Source organism: Bos javanicus, chromosome 23 (genome assembly GCF_032452875.1).
Source record: "Bos javanicus breed banteng chromosome 23, ARS-OSU_banteng_1.0, whole genome shotgun sequence".
Classification (NCBI taxonomy): Eukaryota; Metazoa; Chordata; class Mammalia; order Artiodactyla; family Bovidae; genus Bos; species Bos javanicus.
The window spans coordinates 26749770-26770346 of NC_083890.1; the positions used below are offsets into that span (position 1 = coordinate 26749770).

The 20577-nt window shown below is 37.7% G+C and overlaps 1 protein-coding gene across 1 annotated transcript in view; it reads left to right on the forward strand.

Annotated features, from left to right (window-relative positions):
* The first annotated feature begins 1705 nt into the window (after nucleotides 1-1705).
* Nucleotides 1706-20577, forward strand: part of LOC133236462 (butyrophilin subfamily 1 member A1-like) — a 74406-nt gene continuing 55534 nt past the window's right edge. The window contains exons 1-2 of the mRNA XM_061398489.1: nucleotides 1706-1724; nucleotides 17537-17557. The gene's annotated coding sequence lies outside the window, so the exon portion shown is untranslated. The remainder of the gene's footprint in view (nucleotides 1725-17536; nucleotides 17558-20577) is intronic.

The window sequence follows — 20577 nt, forward strand, 5'->3', positions numbered from 1 at the left end:
TATAAACATTTTAGGATTATTTTTTCCTAGTTTTGTGGAAAAGGTCACAGCAATCAAAAAATGGGAATAAGAAAAAAAGTAGGCATAGGACCTAAATAGATATTTATCCAAAGAAGATATACTAATGGCCAAAAAGGAACAAGAAAAGATGCTCAATATTGCTAATTATTAAAGGAAATACAAATGAAAGCTATAGTGAGGTATCACCTCACACTTGTCTGAAAGGCCATCATCAATAAGTCTACAGATAATAACTGTTGGAGAGAGGCTGGAGAAAAGGAAACCTCATGCACTGTTAGTGAGAATGTAAACTGTAGCAACCACTATTGAAACAGTATGGATTTTCCTTAAAAACATAAATATAGAGTTGTCATATGATCCAGCAACCCCAATCTTGGGATAACTGGAAAAGAAAAAAATTCTAATTTGAAAAGTTACATGTACCCCAATGTTCATGGTAGCACTATTTACAATAGCCAAGACATGGAAGCAACCCAGTTCAGTTGGGTTCAGTCACTCGTTTCCAACTCTTTGCAACCTCATGGACTGCAGCACACCAGGCTTCCCTGTCCATCACCAACTCTTGGCGATTACTCAAACTCATGCCCATAGAGTCAGTGATGTCATCCAACCAACTCATCCATTGTCATCCCCTTCTCTTCCCCCCTTCAATCTTTCCCAGCATCAGGGTCTTTTTTAATGAGTCAGCTCTTCCTAGCAGGTGGCCAAACTACTGGAGTTTCAGCTTCAACATCTGTCCTTCCAATGAATATTCAGGACTGATTTCCTTTAGGATGGACTGGTGGGATCTCCTTGCAGCCCAAGGGATTCTCAAGAGTCTTCTCCAACACCACAGTTCAAAAGCATCAGTTCTTCAGCACTCAGCTTTCTTTATAGCCCACAACTCTCACATCAATACAAGACTACTGGAAAAACCATAGCCTTGACTAGACAAACCTTTACCCTTGTGCAAGCAGATTTTAATCTGTTTTCCACATCATTACTATGGTACTTTCCATTTTATTTTTCAGCTCAACTTTTGCAAACACCTGGTAATGTTTGTTCTTCAAGCACTCTGCTACTTTGCCTGTTAGAGATTTTTTTCCCATTTCCACTCTCTCATTTTGTTTCTTTTGCCTTTTACTTTCTCTTATTCCTATTTCGTTTCCAACATGTCATACTATGTTTCTACTTTCAGGTCTACTCCATGTTCTGTTTCATTCTTTCCCCTTCTCCCTTTCTCTTCCCTTCCTTCATTCTCTTTCCTTTTGCTTATTATCTTCACTTTGTGCTTCAGAAGTATTCTGTATCTTCATGATCAGGTTGTTGAATAACAGATTAAAGGATCCACTGCCACGATCATCAGGGTCATTTTCTGGATAAAAGCTCCAAAATTTTCTTCTTTACAATCTGTTTGATTCTAAGTTGATATGTCCCTATCTGGGCACATTATATTCTTTCAACTATCCTGAGAGAGGAGTGCATATTTCCTCTCTAAAGTTTATTCATTTTTCCCATAATCATTCCTAAGAAAATATCTATAAAAGCCATCAGAGAAGGTCATTTTCAATTAGTTCCCTGATCCTGGGTTTGAGTAAAATCCCATCTATATATTTTTCAGAAAATATGACACTGACAACAACCTATGATTATTCCGATTGAATAATCAACTAAATAAATTAATATTTCTCTATGTTTTTCAGATGCGGTAGCAGTAGAAAATGGTAAGTTCCATTAGCCATTTTACACTGTGCACATAGTCTTTGGATCTTCTGTCCATGTTGCCTTGTTCCTTGTTGTTTTACTGTCCTTGAAACAACATGTTCCTTATATGCTGTATGACTTAAATTTACATTATTGTGCCTTATTTTTTCTCACTCCAACTGAAGTCAACAAAGTTGTTTCCATTTGCACTTAAACACTATGGCATTTAAATTATTCATGCTACAAGTTGTTCTCTGTTTAAAAATAGACATACATGAACCATATTTGATAATGAATTCCATTAATTATACACTTCTGAATTTCTGGAATTTTTAAGTGGAGGAAATATGCACTTTGTCTAAAATCTCAGAGAATTTGCTTTTTAAACCACTATACAAATTAAGTAAAGTTTATTTTACCTCTTATTGCAGATGTGTAGAATTAATTACCTTCTATTAGAAGGAATATTAGGTAATAAATAATCTTTTGTTCTCAGTGAGTAACATCAGTAAAAGATAAAAACTGAGGAAACGGGAAAAAGTACTAATTGACAAATTATGGGGGGAATGAACTCTTACTTTTCATCTCTATTTTTTTGAAGACATGGGTTCATAGTATCAATACTGAGTATTAAGCTGACGAAAATTTTTGAGTGGAGGTTTCCCTGTAGAAATAAAATGGCCATGGGAAATTTGAACAAACTATAATTCAATAATTTCCTTGTATTGAGCTAAGAACACTTATGTGAGATATAATAAAAGTTTATGTGTACAATGCAATGTTGTTTATTATAGATACAATGCTGTACAGAAAATCTCTAGAATTTACTTCTCTTACTTAACTGAAACTTCATGCCCATTCATTAATAATTTCCTATTTGACCATCAGCCTGGCCCTTGACAATCCTCACTTCACATTTTTATTCTATGAATTTGACTGTTGTAGCTACTAGATTTATGTGGAATCATGCTGTGTTTGTCTTTTTGTGGCTGGTATATTGGCTTATAAATTTCTTTTCTTGTGGTTTTTGTATTAGATTTCTTTTCTTCTGTGGTTTTGGAATTAGGGTGATGCTGGCCTCATAAAATGAGCTTGAAAGTTTCCTCTCCCCTTCCTTTTTGAAAGAATTTGAGAAAGTTTGGCATTCAGTTCAGTTCAGTTCAGTCGCTCAGTTGTGTCCAACTCTTTGCAAACCTGTGAACCACAGCACGCCAGGCCTCCCTGTCCTTCACCAACTGCCAGAATCTACCCAAACCCATGTCCATTGAGTCGGTGATCCCATCCAACCATCTCATCCTCTGTCGTCCCCTTCTCCTCCTGCCCTCAATCTTTCCCAGCATCAGGGTCTTTTCAAATGAGTCAGCTCTTCATATCAGGTGGCATTAGTTTTTCTTAAATATTTCATAGTAAAAGTACAAAGAAAATAGAGAATTTTGAAAGAATCAAGAGAAGAGAGAAACCCATATGCAAGAATACCCTCATAAAGCTATCAATGGATTTCTCAGAAGAAACTTTGTAGGTCAGAAGAAACTTGGGTGATATACTCAAACTACTGAAAGAAAAATAACTGCCCACCAAGTATATTATATCTGCAAAACTAAATTCCAAAAATGAAAAAGAAAGAAAAAGTTTGCAGACCAAAAAGCTGACTCATAACCACTAAACCTGCTTTATAAGAAATGTTAAATGAAGTTTTTCAAGTTGAAATGAAAGGATATTAATTAGTAACATAACATTTGAAAATATGAAGCTCACTGGTGAAGTTATGTAATCAAATTCAGAATACTGTGATATTGCAATGGTACATAAATCACTTTTACATAAATGGTACACAAATCACTTTTAACTCTAGTTTTAAAAATGTTAAAAGACAAAACTGTTTAAAACAAATAAAGAAGCAAACAGATAGCTAGTGGGAAACTGCTGTATAATACAGGGAGCTCAGCCCTGTGCTCTGTGATGAACTAGAGGGGTGGGATAGGGGCTAGGAGGGAGGCTCAAGAGGGAGGGGATATGTGTATACTTATAGCTGATTCACATTGTTCTACAATAGAAGCCAACACAATATTCTGATGCAATTAGCCTCCAATTAAAAATGAATTAAAAAATAATTTGTTAAAAGATATACAATGCATAAACAGGTAAATTGTGACATCAATAACATAAAATAGAAGAATAAATGGAAATTTTCTTTCAAACTTATACAAAATCAACTCAAAATGGATTAAAGACTTGAATTTCAGACTTAAAACTATTAGAAGAAAACCTAGAGAAAAATCTCTTTGACATTAGTCTGGGCATATTTTTTATATGACTCCAACAGCACAGGCAATAAAAATTTTTGGAAAACAGACCAATGGGATTTCACCAAAAGCTTCTGCACAGCAAGGGAAATGACCAACAAAGTAAAGAGACAACCTAGAGAATAGAAGAAAATATTCACAAACCATGTGTCTGAAAGGGTTAATATCCAAACTATATAAAGAATTCAACTCAATAGCAAAAACCAAATAACTCAAAATGGCAAAAACCAAAAAACCATTTTACTCAAAACAGCAAAAACCAAATAAGTCAATTAAAAATGGACAAAAATATTGAATAAACATTTCTCCAAAAAGACATACAAATGGCCAATAGGTTTGTAAAACAAATTTTTTAAAATGTTCCAAATCACTACTCATCAGTTCAGTATAGTTCAGTCACTCAGTCGTGTCCGAATCTTTGCAACCCCATGGACTGCAGCACGCCAGGCCTCCCTGTCCATCACCAACTCTCGGAGTTCACTCAGACTCATGTCCGTTGAGTGAGCGATACCAACCAACCATCTCATCCCCTTCTCCTCCCACCTTCAATCTTTCCCAGCATCAGGGTCTTTTCCAATGAGTCAGTTCTTCGCATCAGGTGGCCAAAGTATTGGAGTTTCAGCTTCAACATCCGTCCTTCCAATGAATATTCAAGACTGATATCCTTTGGGATGGACTGGTTGGATCTCCTTGCAGTCCAAGGGACTCTCAAGAGTCTTCTCCAACACCACAGTTCAAAAGCATCAATTCTTTGCCACTCAGCTTCAGGGAAATGCAAATGAAAACCACAATAAACTATCACCTGATAGCTGCTGAAGGGGCTTCCCTGGTAACTCAGACAGTATGGAACCTACTCGCAATGTGTGAGACCCAAGTTCAATCCCTGGGTCGGGAAGAATTCTGCAGAAGGGAATGGCTACACACTACAGTATTCTTGCCTGGAGAAATCCATGGACAGAGGAGCCTGGTGGGCTACAGTCCATGGGATTGCAGAGTCAGACACCACTGAGCAACTAACACCATCATAGCTGCTGAACAGCTTTATCAAAAAGACAAAAATTCAAAAAGAAAAAAAATGAAAAGTTTGGCAAGATGTGGAGAAAAGGGAACACTGTTGCTAAGAATATAAACTGATACAGTTATTGTGGAAAATGCTATGTAATTCCTTCAAAAATTATAACTAAAATTACCATATGATCCAGCAATCTTACCTCTGGATATAAATCCAAAGCAAATATAATCAGCCAAAGATCTAAATAGACATTTCTCCAAAGAAGACATACAGATGGCTAACAAACACATGAAAAGATGCTCAACATCACTCATTATCAGAGAAATGCAAATCAAAACCACTATGAGGTACCATTTCACACCAGTCAGAATGGCTGCGATCCAAAAGTCTACAAGTAATAAATGCTGGAGAGGGTGTGGAGAAAAGGGAACCCTCTTACACTGTTGGTGGGAATGCAAACTAGTACAGCCACTATGGAGAACAGTGTGGAGATTCCTTAAAAAACTGGAAATAGAACTGCCTTATGATCCAGCAATCCCACTGCTGGCCATACACACTGAGGAAACCAGAAGGGAAAGAGACACGTGTACCCCAATGTTCATTGCAGCACTGTTTATAATAGCCAGGACATGGAAGCAACCTAGATGTCCATCAGCAGATGAATGGATAAGAAAGCTGTGGTACATATACACAATGGAGTATTACTCAGCCATTAAAAAGAATACATTTGAATCAGTTCTAATGAGGTGGATGAAACTGGAGCCCATTATACAGAGTGAAGTAAGCCAGAAGGAAAAACATAAATACAGTATACTAACGCATATATATGGAATTTAGAAAGATGGTAACGATAACCCTGTATACGAGACAGCAAAAGAGACACTGATGTATAGATCAGTCTTATGGACTCTGTGCGAGAGGGAGAGGGTGGGAAGATTTGGGAGAACGGCATTGAAACATGTGAAATGTCATGTATGAAACGAGATGCCAGTCCAGGTTCAGTGCACGATGCTGGATGCTTGGGGCTGGTGCGCTGGGACGGCCCAGGGGGATGGTATGGGGAGGGGGAGGGAGGAGGGTTCAGGATGGGGAGCACGTGTATACCTGAAATTTTTTTAATTAAGAAAAAAAAAAAAGAATACTGGAGTGGGTTGCCATGTCCTTCTCCAATGCATAAAAAAATAAATAAATAAATAAATGGCAATAAATAAATAAATAAATAAATAAATCTCCTCAATTATTAAAAAAAAAATTTAAAAAAAAAAGAGATATCTACACTCCTGTGTTCACTGCAGCATTATTCACAAAAGCCAAGATATGAAAACAACTTCTGTGCTCAGCAATAAAAGAACACATAAATATATGGAATGTATATATCGAGAATAGATATATAGAATACTATAGAATGTTATTGTATTCTATTGTAATATAGAATATTGTAGAATATTATTTCTTTCTAAAAAAGAAAGAAATTGTCATTTACAATAACATGTATAAACCTAGATGACATTTTACTAAGTGGAAATAAGCCAGAAACAAATATAACACATGATCTCACTTATACTTTTTAGTTTAAATCAGAATGGCAAAAATGTATTGCTTTGATCTTCCAAATCTTATGAACTACAAACCCAAATATGACACAAGCAATTTTAAAAATTGTTTTCACCAGCCTTCTCAACCCCAAAGGGGATTAAAAAGTAGTAATGTAAAATGTTAAGGTCAAGTTGCCTTAACTTGTTGTTCACTCTCTAAGTTATGTCCAACACTTTGTGATCCCATGGCCTTCAGCATGCCAGGCTTCCCTGTCCTTCACCATCTCCCAGAGTTTGCTCAAACTCATGTCCAATGAGTCAGTGATGCCAACCAATGATCTCATCCTCTGTTATCCCCTTCTCCTCCTGCCTTCAATCTTTCCCAGCATTAGGATCTTTTCCAATGAGTGGGCTCTTTGTATCAAGTTGCCAAATTATTGGAGCTTCACCTTCAGCAGCAGTCTCTCCAATGAACATTCAGGGTTGATTTCCTTTAGGATTGACTGGGTTGATCTCCCTGTAGTCCAAGGGACTCTCAAGAATCTTCTCCAGAACCACAGTTTGAAAGCATCAATTCTTCAGCACTCAACCTTCTTTAGAAGAGCCTACTGGTGGCTCAGACACTAAAGAATCCTCCTGCAATGCAGGAGGCCTTGGGATTGATCCCTGTGTCAGGAAGATCCCCTGGAAAAGGGAATAGCAACCCACCCCAGTATTCTTGCCTGGAGAATTACATGGACATAGGAGCCTGGCAGGCTTCAGTCCATCGGTCACAAAGAATTGGACATAACTGAAAGAGTAACACTTTCAGCCTTCTTTATAGTTCAACTCTCACATCTATACATGACTACTAGAAAAACCAAAGCTTTGACTGTACAGACCTTGGTTGGCAAAGTGATGTCTCTGCTTCTGTTAGGTCCTGGCTATTTCTCTGTGTGTGTGTTTGGGGGGGTGGGGGGTGGCGGTGGGCATGTATATATATGTATATATAAATTTTGTTACTCTAGGAAATCTCATTAATAACATGCCTCAAAAGTCTAAGGCTAGCTCTAAGATTCTTCTGAAACACTTTTCAGTATCATAACACAAGAATTATTTAAACCTTCATATCTCTAGACATCAAATGATGTTCTTTAAATTGTAGTGATATGTTCAATGGAATAGATTTTAGAAATCTACCTCTTTAATTATGGAATGGATGTGACAAAAATGTTGCAGAAAAAAACTATTAGAAGAAGAGCTTTGTTGCAGCTTCTTTATAATGTTCATATATGTGTGTTTAGATATTTTCTCTCAGAGAGGAGGTGGCACACTAAAAGCATGGTTGCTGAGAAGCAAAAACTCTCTCAGAGAACCCATTTCTTCCTCTCTCCTGGATTCAGCACCCATGTGATTGCCTTCAGATAATTTCACTTACCCATGAGTTAAAAGAATACACAGAAGAATTATACAAAAAAGATCTTCATGTCACAGATAATCACTATGGTGTGATCACTGACCTAGAGCCAGACATCCTGGAATGTGAAGTCAAGTGGGCCTTAGAAAGAATCACTACGAACAAAGCTAGTGGAAGTGATGGAATTCCAGTTGAGCTATTTCAAATCCTGAAAGATGATGCTGTGAAAGTGCTGCACTCAATATGCCAACAAATTTGGAAAACTCAGCAGTGGCCACAGGACTGGAAAAGGTCAGTGTTCATTCCAATCCCAAAGAAAGGCAATGCCAAAGAATGCTCAAACTACTGCACAATTGCACTCATCTCACACGCTAGTAAGGTAATGCTCAAAATTCTCCAAGCCAGGCTTCAGCAATATGTGAACCGTGAACTTCCTGATGTTCAAGCTGGTTTTAGAAAAGGCAGAGGAACCAGAGATCAAATTGCCAACATCTGCTGGATCATGGAAAAAGCAAGAGAGTTCCAGAAAAGCATCTATTTCTGCTTTATTGAATGTACCAAAGCCTTTCACTGTGTGGATCACAATAAACTGTGGGAAATTCTGAAAGAGATGGGAATACCAGACCACCTGACCTGCCTCTTGAGAACTCTGAATGCAGGTCAGGAAGCAACAGTTAGAACTGGACATAGAACAACAGACTGGTTCCAAATAGGAAAAGGAGTACGTCAAGGCTGTATATTGTCACCCTGTTTATTTAACTTATATGCAGAGTACATCATGAGAAACGCTAGACTGGAAGAAACACAGCTGGAATCAAGATTGCTGGGAGAAATATCAATAACCTCAGATATGCAGATGACACCACCCTTATGGCAGAAAGTGAAGAGGAACTAAAAATCCCCTTGATGAAAGTGAAAGTGGAGAGTGAAAAATTTGGCTTAAAGCTCAACATTCAGAAAACGAAGATCATAGCATCCGGTCCCATCACTTCATGGGAAATAGATTGGGAAACAATGGAAACAGTGTCAGACTTTATTTTTCTGGGCTCCAAAATCACTGCAGATGGTGACTTCAGCCATGAAATTAAAAGATGCTTACTCCTTGGAAAGAAAGTTATGTCCAACCTAGATAGCATATTGAAAAGCAGAGACATTACTTTGCCAACAAAGGTCCGTCCTGTCAAGGCTATGGTTCTTCCTATGGTCATGTATGGATGTGAGAGTTGGACTGTGAAGAAGGCTGAGCGCCGAAGAATTAATGCTTTTGAAATGTGGTGATGGAGAAGACTCTTGAGGGTCCCTTGGACTGCAAGGGGATCCAACCAGTCCATTCTGAAGGAGATCAGCCCTGGGATTTTTTTTGGAAGGAATGATGCTAAAACTGAAACTCCAGTACTTTGGCCACCTCATGCGAAGAGTTGACTCATTGGAAAAGACTCTGATGCTGGGAGGGATTGGAGGCAGGAGGACAAGGGGATGACAGAGGATGAGATGGCTGGATGGCATCACTGACTCGATGGACATGAGTCTGAGTGAACTCCGGGAGTTGGTGATAGACAGGGAGTCCTGGCGTGCTGTGATTCATGGGGTCACAAAGAGTCGGACATGACTGAGTGACTGAACTGAACTGAACTGATGAGTTAAAAGAGAAATTCAAATACAACAAGGTTACAAATTAATCACTGGCACTAAAGAGGCACCCAGAAACCTGACAATGTATTACCTATCCAAAAGTGTTTCAGTATTCCCTTATACAGTGTTTGTGGCAACTTTATACAATGTAGCTACTGCAATCATGAGAATGGATTTATACATGTAAAAACAGCCAATGACCATATTAAAGCTAACAAACAGGACAACAGAAGCCTAAATATTGCCAAAGGGATCAAGAATATTTTTTACAAATTAACCACCAGAATATTTCTGAAAAGTTTGTCAATTAATTAAATTGATTGCATTTCCCCTTTTTTCATTTACTATAGAATATCTGGGCAATATTGACTTCTGAACCAATTTGTGTGTGTATGTGTGTGTGTGTGTGTTTATCTGAAACTGGATAGGATTCATTTTAGATACGAACTTTTCAGTAAATTTTCATTCTTTTTGTAGTTCTGTCTCATGAAGCTAACATTTATCTTTCCTTTTTTTTTTTTTTAGAAGAACCTTGGAAAGAACTAGCTAATATTTTTGTTCTCATTACTCTTGATACCCTTTAAAATGACTGGTTCATCATTTAAAATTGTCTGACTTCTTGTCTGAATGTCTTGTGTTGGCTTGCCTCCTCCTCAAGTCTACTAGTTCCACCCCAATATTTTGGTGTTTAATTTCTCTCATTTTAATTCTGATCATTTATGTTTCTCTACCTTCTCTACTTTTCCATTTCTTCTTTTTTCACTTCATACCATGCCATCCCTTTAAAGACTGGTTTCTTCTCTCTTACAAGGACTTCCCATGGTGTCATTAGGAAGCTGGTAACATAAAAGGCATGAGGCTGAGAAGGTTTCTATTCACATATATATTCTTGGAAACCATACATACATAGTATCTTTGTCAGCTATTTCAAGTTTGAGGATACTTATGACACAATCAGTACTTCTTTAAAAACATAAATGATGAGAGAAGACACAAAAAATGGGGGGTTAATCTTCTCTATTCATTGCCCTTTCAAAATCTAAATAGTCAGATCAGATCAGTTGCTCAATCGTGTCCGAATCTGCGACCCCATGAATCACAGCACTCCAGGCCTCCCTGTCCATTGCCAACTCCCAGAGTTCACTCAGACTCATGTCCATCTAGTCAGTGATGCCATCCAGCCATCTCATCCTCTGTTGTCCCCTTCTCCTCCTGCCCCCAACCCCTTCCAGCATCAGAGTCTTTTCCAATGAGTCAACTCTTCGCATGAGGTGGCCAAAGTACTGGAGTTTCAGCTTTAGCATCATTCCTTCCAAAGAAATCCCAGGGCTGATCTCCTTCAGAATGGACTGGTTGGATCGCCCTGTAGTCCAAGGGACCCTCAAGAGTCTTCTCCATCACCACATTTCAAAAGCATCAATTCTTCGGTGCTCAGCCTTCTCACAGTCCAACTCTCACATCCATACATGACCACAGGAAGAACCATAGCCTTGACTAGACGAAACTTTGTTGGCAAAGTAATGTCTCTGCTTTTGAATATGCTATCTAGGTTGGTCATAACTTTCCTTCCAAGGAGTAAGCATCTTTTTATTTCATGGCTGCAGTCACTATCTGCAGTGATTTGGAGCTCCGAAAAATAAAGTCTGACACTGTTTCCACTGTTTCCCAATCTATTTCCCATGAAGTGATGGGACCGGATGCCATGATCTTCGTTTTCTGAATGTTGAGCTTAAGCCAACTTTTTACTCTCCACTTTCACCTTCATCAAGAGGCTTTTTAGTTCCTCTTCACTTTTTGCCATAAGGGTGGTGTCATCTGCATATCTGAGGTTATTGATATTTCTCCCAGCAATCTTGATTCCAGCTTGTGCTTCTTCCAGTCTAGCGTTTCTCATGATGTACTCTGCATATAAGTTAAATAAACAGGGTGACAATATACAGCCTTGATGTACTCCTTTTCCTATTTGGAACCAGTCTGTTGTTCCATGTCCAGTTCTAACTGTTGCTTCCTGACCTGCATACAGGTTTCTCAAGAGGCAGATCAGGTGGTCTGGTATTCCCATCTCTTTCAGAATTTTTCACAGTTTATTGTGATCCACACAGTGAAAGGATTTGGCACATTCAATAAAGCAGAAATAGATGCTTTTCTGGAACTCTCTTGCTTTTTCCATGATCCAGCAGATGTTGGCAATTTGATCTCTGGTTCCTCTGCCTTTTCTAAAACCAGCTTGAACATCAGGAAGTTCACGGTTCACATATTGCTGAAGCCTGGCTTGGAGAATTTTGAGCATTACTTTACTAGAGTGTGAGATGAGTGCAATTGTGCTGTAGTTTGAGCATTCTTTGGCATTGCCTTTCTTTGGGATTGGAATGAACACTGACCTTTTCCAGTCCTGTGGCCACTGCTGAGTTTTCCAAATTTGCTGGCATATTGAGAGCAGCACTTTCACAGCATCATCTTTCAGGATTTGAAAGAGCTCAACTGGAATTCCATCACCTCCACTAGCTTTGTTCGTAGTGATGCTTTCTAAGGCTCACTTGACTTCACATTCCAGGATGTCTGGCTCTAGGTCAGTGATCACACCATCATGATTATCTGGGTCGTGAAGATCTTTTTTGTACAGTTCTTCTGTGTATTCTTGCCATCTCTTCTTAATATCTTCTGCTTCTTTTAGGTCCATACCATTTCTGTCCTTTATCGAGCCCATCTTTGCATGAAATATTCCTTTGGTATCTCTGATTTTGGCCTTGGAATACAGAATGAAGCAGGGCAAAGACTAATAGAGTTTTGCCAAGAGAATGCACTGGTCATAACAAACACCCTCTTCCAACAACACAAGAGAAGACTCTATACATGGACATCACGAGATGGTCAACACCGAAATAAGATTGATTATATTCTTTGCAGCCAAAGATGGAGAAACTCTATACAGTCAGCAAAAACAAGACCAGGAGCTGACTGTGGCTCAGACCATGAACTCCTTATTGCCAAATTCAGACTGAAATTGAAGAAAGTAGGGAAAACCACGAGACCATTCAGGTATGACCTAAATCAAATCCCTTATGATTATACAGTGGAAGTGAGAAATAGATTGAAGGGCCTATATCTGATAGGTAGAGTGCCTGATGAGCTATGGAATGAGGTTTGTGACATTGTACAGGAGACAGGGATCAAGTCCATCCCCATGGAAAAGAAATGCAAAAAAGCAAAATGGCTGTCTGGGGAGGCCTTACAGATAGCTGTGAAAAGAAGAGAAGCGAAAAGCAAAGGAGAAAAGGAAAGATATAAGCATCTGAATGCAGAGTTTCAAAGAATATCAAGAAGAGATAAGAAAGCCTTCTTCAGCGATCAATGCAAAGAAATACAGGAAAACAACAGAATGGGAAAGACTAGAGATCTCTTCAAGAAAATCTAAATAGTATATGATATTATTCATTGGTCAAGTGTGAACTTGGACATCACTCTTACACTGTACTTGAACATAGGAATAAAGTGTTCCCAGGTATCTAAATATATTACTGAAGGTTTCCTGTTTTATTTTTAACAAAATCCAACCTTACAAATTGTTCTTTATACTTTTTTATTATTTAAATCATAATATTTATTAATACTTTATTAATTATTTTCTCTATCTTGATAGAGATCTTCTAATTTTAAAATTTGGAAGATTGGTAATGTGAATATTTCAAAGCTATTTTTTTTTGTTTTGTTTGATTTTTTGTTTTATTTTATTTTATTTTTTAACTTTGCAATATTGTATTGGTTTTGCCATATATCAACATGAATCTGCCACAGGTATACATGTGTCCCGCATCCTGAACCCTCCTCCCTCCTCCCTCCCCCCTCCCCGTACCATCCCTCTGGGTCATCCCAGTGCACTAGCCCTAAGCATCCAGTATCGTGCATCGAACCTGGACTGGCGACTCATTTCATATATGATATTTTATATGTTTCAATGCCATTCTCCAAATCATCCCACCTCTCCCTCTCCCACAGAGTCCAAAAGACTGTTCTGTACATCAGTGTCTCTTTTGCAGTCTCGTATATAGGGTTATTGTTACCATCTTTCTAAATTCCATATATATGCATTAGTATACTGTATTGGTGTTTTTCTTTCTGGCTTACTTCACCCTGTATAATAGGCTCCAGTTTCATCCACCTCATTAGAACTGATTCAAATGTATTCTTTTTAGTGGCTGAGTAATACTCCATTCTGTATATGTACCACTGCTTTCTTATCCATTCATCTGCTGATGGACATCTAGGTTGCTTCCATGTCCTGGCTATTATAAACAGTGCTGCAATGAACATTGGGGTACACGTGTCTCTTTCCCTTCTGGTTTCTTCAGTGTGTATGCCCAGCAGTGGGATTGCTGGATCATAAGGCAGTTCTATTTCCAGTTTTTTCAGGAATCTCCACACTGTTCTCCATAGTGGCTGTACTAGTTTGCATTCCCACCAACAGTGTAAGAGGGTTCCCTTTTCTCCACACTCTCTCCAGCATTTATTACTTGTAAATTCTTGGATCACAGCCATTCTGACTGGTGTGAAATGGTACCTCATAGTGGTTTTGATTTGCATTTCTCTGATAATGAGTGATGTTGAGCATCTTTTCATGTGTTTGTTAGCCATCTGTAGGTCTTCTTTGGAGAAATGTCTCTTTAGTTCTTTGGCCCATTTTTTGATTGGGTCATTTATTTTTCTGGAATTGAGCTGTAGGAGTTGCTTGTATATTTTTGAGATTAGTTGTTTGTCAGTTGCTTCATTTGTTATTATTTTCTCCCATTCTGAAGGCTGTCTTTGCACCTTGCTTATAGTTTTCTTTGTTGTGCAGAAGCTTTTAATCTTAATTAGGTCCCATTTGTTTATTTTTGTTTTTATTTCCAATATTTTGGGAGATGGGTCATAGAGGATCCTGCTGTGATGTATGTAGGAGAGTGTTTTGCCTATGTTCTCCTCTAGAAGTTTTATCGTTTCTGGTCTTACGTTTAGATCTTTAATCCGTTTTGAGTTTATTTTTGTGTATGGTGTTAGAAAGTGTTCTAGTTTTATTCTTTTACAAGTGGTTGACCAGTTTTCCCAGCACCACTTGTTAAAGAGATTGTCTTTTCTCCATTGTATATTCTTGCCTCTTTTGTCAAAGATAAGGTGTCCATATGTGCATGGATTTATCTCTGGGCTTTCTATTTTGTTTCATTGATCTATATTTCTGTCTTTGTGTCAGTACCATACTGTCTTGATGACTGTGGCTTTTAGTAGAGCCTGAAGTCAGGCAGGCGATTCCTCCAATTCCATTCTTCTTTCTCAAGATTGCTTTGGCTTCGAGGTTTTTTGTATTTTCATACAAATTGTGAAATTATTCGTTCTAGCTCTGTGAAGAATACCATTGGTAGCTTGATTAGGGTTGCATTGAATCTATAAATTGCTTTGGGTAGTATACTCATTTTCACTGTATTAATTCTTCCGACCCATGAACATGGTATATTTCTCCATCAATTAGTGTCCTCTTTGATTTCTTTCACCAGTGTTTTATAGTTTTCTATATATAGGTCTTTTGTTTCTTTAGGTAGATATATTCCTAATTATTTTATTCTTTCCCTTGCAATGGTGATGGAATTGTTTCCTTAATTTCTCTTTCTATTTTCTCATTATTAGTGTATAGGAATGCAAGGGATTTCTGTGTGTTGATTTTATATCCTGCAACTTTACTATATTCATTGATTAGCTCTAGTAATTTTCTGGTGGAGTCTTTAGGGTTTTCTATGTAGAGGATCATGACATCTGCAAACAGTGAGAGTTTTACTTCTTCTTTTCCAACTCGGATTCCTTTTATTTCTTTTTCTGCTCTGATTGCTGTAGCCAAAACTTCCAAAACTATGTTGAATAGTAGTGGTGAAAGTGGGCACCCTTGTCTTGTTCCTGACTTTAGAGGAAATGTTTCAACTTTCCACTGTTGAGGATAATGTTTGCTGTGGGTTTGTCATATATAGCTTTTATTATGTTGAGGTATGTTCCTTCTATTCCTGCTTTCTGGAGAGCTTTTATCATAAATGGATCTTGAATTTTGTCAAAGGCTTTCTCTGCATCTATTGAGATAATCATATGGTTTTTATTTTTCAATTTGTTAATGTGGTGTATTACATTGATTGATTTGCAGGTATTGAAGAATCCTTGCATCCCTGGGATAAAGCCCACTTGGTCATGGTGTATTATCTTTTTAATGCGTTGGTGGATTCTGATTGATAGAATTTTGTTAAGAATTTTTGCATCTATGTTCATCAGTGATATTGGCCTGTAGTTTTCTTTTTTTGTGGCATCTTTGTCAGGTTTTGGTATTAGGGTGGTGCTGGCCTCATAGAATGAGTTTGGAAGTTTACCTTCCTCTGCAATTTTCTGGAAGAGTTTGAGTAGGATAGGTGTTAGGTCTTCTCTAAATTTTTGGTAGAATTCAGCTGTGAAGCCGTCTGGACCTGGGCTTTTGTTTGCTGGAAGATTTCTGATTACAGTTTCAATTTCTGTGCTTGTGATGGGTCTGTTAAGATTTTCTATTTCTTCCTGGTTCAGTTTTGGAAAGTTGTACTTTTCTAAGAATTTGTCCATTTCTTCCATGTTGTCCATTTTATTGGCATATGGTTGCTGATAGTAGTCTCTTATGATCCTTTGTATTTCTGTGTTGTCTGTTGTGATCTCTCCATTTTCATTTTTAATTTTATTGATTTGCAATTTATTTACATAATTATCAAAATATCAGCCACAAATCTCATTAAATATTTTTGGAAGAATTGTGTATCTTAAACGAAGTTAAAAAATATCTCTCCATACTGAAAACATTAAGTAAAGGACACAAGCACTATTGTCTTGCAAGCTTTCAAAAGAAAACCTAATAGATTCATTCAAACTTTAATATTCTTCCTTTCTTATAAAAATTCAAATTACATTCTTGCTTTGGAGGAATGTATCTTAGAAATATACGACTTTAATGAATATAGCTAATATAAATTAACTATGTCAAACCTAGACAGTGTATTAAAAAGCAGAGGCATCAGTGTACTGACAAAGGTCTATATAGTCAAGGTTATGATTTTTCCAGTAGTTATGTATGAATGTGAGAACTGGACCATAAAGAAAGCTGAGCACCGAAGAAATGACGCTTTCAAACTGTGGTGCTGGAGAAGACTGCTGAGAGTCCCTTGGTCTGCAAATAGATCAAACCAGCCAATCCAAAAGGTAATCAATCCTGAATATTCACTGGAAGGACTGATGCTGAAGCTGAAGCTTCAGTATTTTGGCCACCTGATGCAAAGAGCTGACTCACTGGAAGAGACTGTGATGCTGGGAAAAATTGAGGGCAAGAGGAGAAGGGAGAAACAGAGGATGAGACGGTTGCATGGCATCACTGATTCAATGGACTTGAGTTTGAGCAAACTCGGGGAGATAGTGATGGACAGAGAAGCCTGGCGTTCATGGGATTGCAAAGAGTCAGACATGACTTACCGACTGAACAACAACAATGAATATAATAAATCTCACACGACTATGGTGACAAATTCAGTTTGGCACGAATACATGCCTTCTCTGTATTCTTCCTCACTATTTAATAAGTACCTGTCTTGTGCATGTGTGTACATTTCCATTTTAAAGTGAAAAAGAATGTCCCAATGAAAGAAGAATGGCTGATCTTGTACATCCCAAAAGAATTCCCACCCTAACTCTCCTTAATGGTTTCATTTCCTAATTTAGTTTCTTTTGCACTAAGGGGTAGAATGATGTAAAATGACACTGTCTCTGACTGATGAGATATCCTTTGCAACCTTATGGCTCCAGTTTTCACAAATATGGGTCAAGTTGTACCACGGAGTAAACTATGAAAGGAATCCCAATTTTTGTTCTCCTTTTTTCCCAACAATATGCTTTTATTTGGAATTAATTTTTATTTCTTCCTTTTATTTTTCAGGGAAGAGTGAACAGGAAAGAGGCAAGTACCAATAAGTTTTCCGTTGTGTACTTTGCTATTCTCTTATCTATTTCCTGTATCTTTGAAACTCTAAATATTGAAACTTCTGCTGATCACCTGCCATATGTCAAACAGTGACATGTTTTTACATGATTTTATGTCCATATCTTAACTTTCAACTCAGTTACCTAGTGTCATTTGCAATTCAGTTCATGCCATTATTACCTCTTTCATATTTCTATCTATATCAAGAAGGCAAGGCCCTTCTGTGAACAGAATTTTAGCGTCAAGATATGTGTCAGATTTGAGTAAAGTTCTGACCTGTCAGTTTTCCTCAAGATAGGTTTTTTCAATTTCGATCTCTCTTCATTTCCACATAACATCTCTTTTCTATTCCTCTTCTACCCTATTTGCTTTGGAAGGATGAGTTTTTCCTCACAGTCATGTATATGAGATTACATTATTCTCCCCTTTTTTAAGTTAGGAAGTATATCCTAAAAGACATCTAAATTTAGGAAGGTTATAACTTGAGAGGCAGAGGTGAGTATTAATAGATATTTTAGTCTAGTGAGCACAGGAGAGATGTGGGAAAGACCACACAGTGGATTAACACTGCCAGGGAGCTTTCCTCCAAAAGTAGGACAAGGGACAGTGTGCACAGTGCAAACACCTTGAAACCTATAAATCACAAGGACTCCCAAACACTGTCTTTTAACAAAATGTCAATTTCTATAAATGAGCTAATCTCTTGAAATTTATACGAAAGCTTTATAAGTGACTTCAATATAGCCAAGAGTCACATTATAGAAAAAGATAAAATTAGTACTTAAAGTACAGTCTTCTAACACTTTGCTTTGATTATATGGTATAATCACAGCATTTGTTTTCCACCATTGACTCAGTGCTGAAGATTATATTTCCCCCAAATACACAAATCAGTCATCTACATCAATTTTTCCATTTATTATCTGTTTGTAAAAGATTTGTTTGCTGAAAATTCTTGATAATGAAAGTGGAAAAGTATGGAAAGAATTTGGTTACAACAGTGTCACTCAATTTTTTTACTTTCTCAAGTAAATGATAAAATAAGAAAGTATAAGCTTTCAAAGCTAATTTGGAAGTCCTTCTATTGACCACTAATTTATACCAGTTTTATTAAGTGTAAACAATCAGAAACCAAAACTAAAAAAAAAACTAAAAATCTATTTGAAAACTAAAAATCAGTTTCTGTAAACTACTACCAAAATAAAATTATTGTTGCAAAATTATTTTATTATAAAAGACGTTTAATTTTGGAAGGAAAGTTATGACCAACCTAGATAGCATGTTGAAAAGCAGAGACGTTACTTTGCCAACAAAGGTCCGTCTAGTCAAGTCTATGGTTTTTCCTGTGGTCATGTATGGTTCAGTTCAGTTCACTTGCTCAGTCCTGTCCGACTCTTTGCAATCCCATGAATCACAGCACGCTAGGCCTCCCTGTCCATCACCAACACCTGGAGTTCACTCAGACTCACATCCATTAAGTCAGTGATGCCATCCAGCCATCTCATCCTCTGTCGTCCCCTTCTCCTCCTGTCCCCAATCCCTCCCAGCATCAGAGTCTTTTCCAATGAGTCAACTCTTCGCATGAGGTGGCCAAAGTACTGGAGTTTCAGCTTTAGCATCATTCCTTCCAAAGAACCCCCAGGGCTGATCTCCTTCAGAATGGACTGGTTGGATCTTCTTGCACTCCAAGGGACTCTCAAGAGTCTTCTCCAACACCACAGTTCAAAAGCATCAATTCTTCGGTGCTCAGCCTTCTTCACAGTCCAACTCTCACATGCATACATGACCACAGGAAAAACCATAGCCTTGACTAGACAGACCTTTGTTGGCAAAGTCTCTGCTTTTCAAAATGCTATCTAGGTTGGTCATAACTTTCCTTCCAAAAGTAAGCATCTTTTAATTTCATGGCTGCAGTCATCATCTGCAGTGATTTTGGAGCCCAAAAAATAAAGTCTGACACTGTTTCCCCATCTATTTCCCATGAAGTGATAGGACCAGATGCCATGATCTTCATTTTCTGAATGTTGAGCTTTAAGCCAACTTTTTAACTCTCCACTTTCACTTTCATCAACGGGATTTTTAGTTCCTCTTCACTTTCTGCCATAAGGGTGGTGTCATCTGCATAGATGAGGTTATTGATATTTCTCCCGGCAATTTTGATTCCAGCTTGTGCTTCTTCCAGCCCAGCATTTATCATGATGTACTCTGCACATAATTTAAATAAGCAGGGTGAAAATATACAGCCTTGACGTACTCCTTTTCCTATTTGGAACCAGTCTGTTGTTCTATGTCCAGTTCTAACTGTTGCTTCCTGACCTGCATTCAGAGTTCTCAAGAGGCAGGTCAGGTGGTCTGGTATTCCCATCTCTTTCAGAATTTCCCACAGTTTATTGTGATCCACACAGTCAAAGGCTTTCCACAGTCAATAAAGCAGAAATAGATGTTTTTCTGAAACTCTCTTGCTTTTTCCATGATCCAGCGGATGTTGGCAATTTGATCTCTGGTTCCTCTGCATTTTCTAAAACCAGTTTGAACATCAGGAAGTTCACTGTTCACGTATTGCTGAAACCTGGCTTGGAGAATTTTGAGCATTACTTTACTAGCATGTGAGATGAGTGCAATTGTGAAGTAGTTTGAGCATTCTTTGGCATTGCTTTTCTTTGGGATTGGAATGAAAACTGACCTTTTCCAGTCCTGTGGCCACTGCTGAGTTTTCCAAATTTGTTGGCATATTGAGTGCAGCACTTTCACAGCATCATCTTTCAGGATTTGAAATAGCTCAACTGGAATTCCATCACCTCCACTAGCTATTAAACAGGTATCTTGGTCTAAATTTGAAATACTTATATCCTGTAAAACTCTCCAAAAATGAAACATGTTTGATATGAAATCCTGGTTTTCATCCTACCTACACATTTCGCATGGTTCTTTTATTAAGTCAGTTGAGAAATTGATTCCCTTTCTTAACTTTTCCAAGTGCTTCCTTACTATATTTT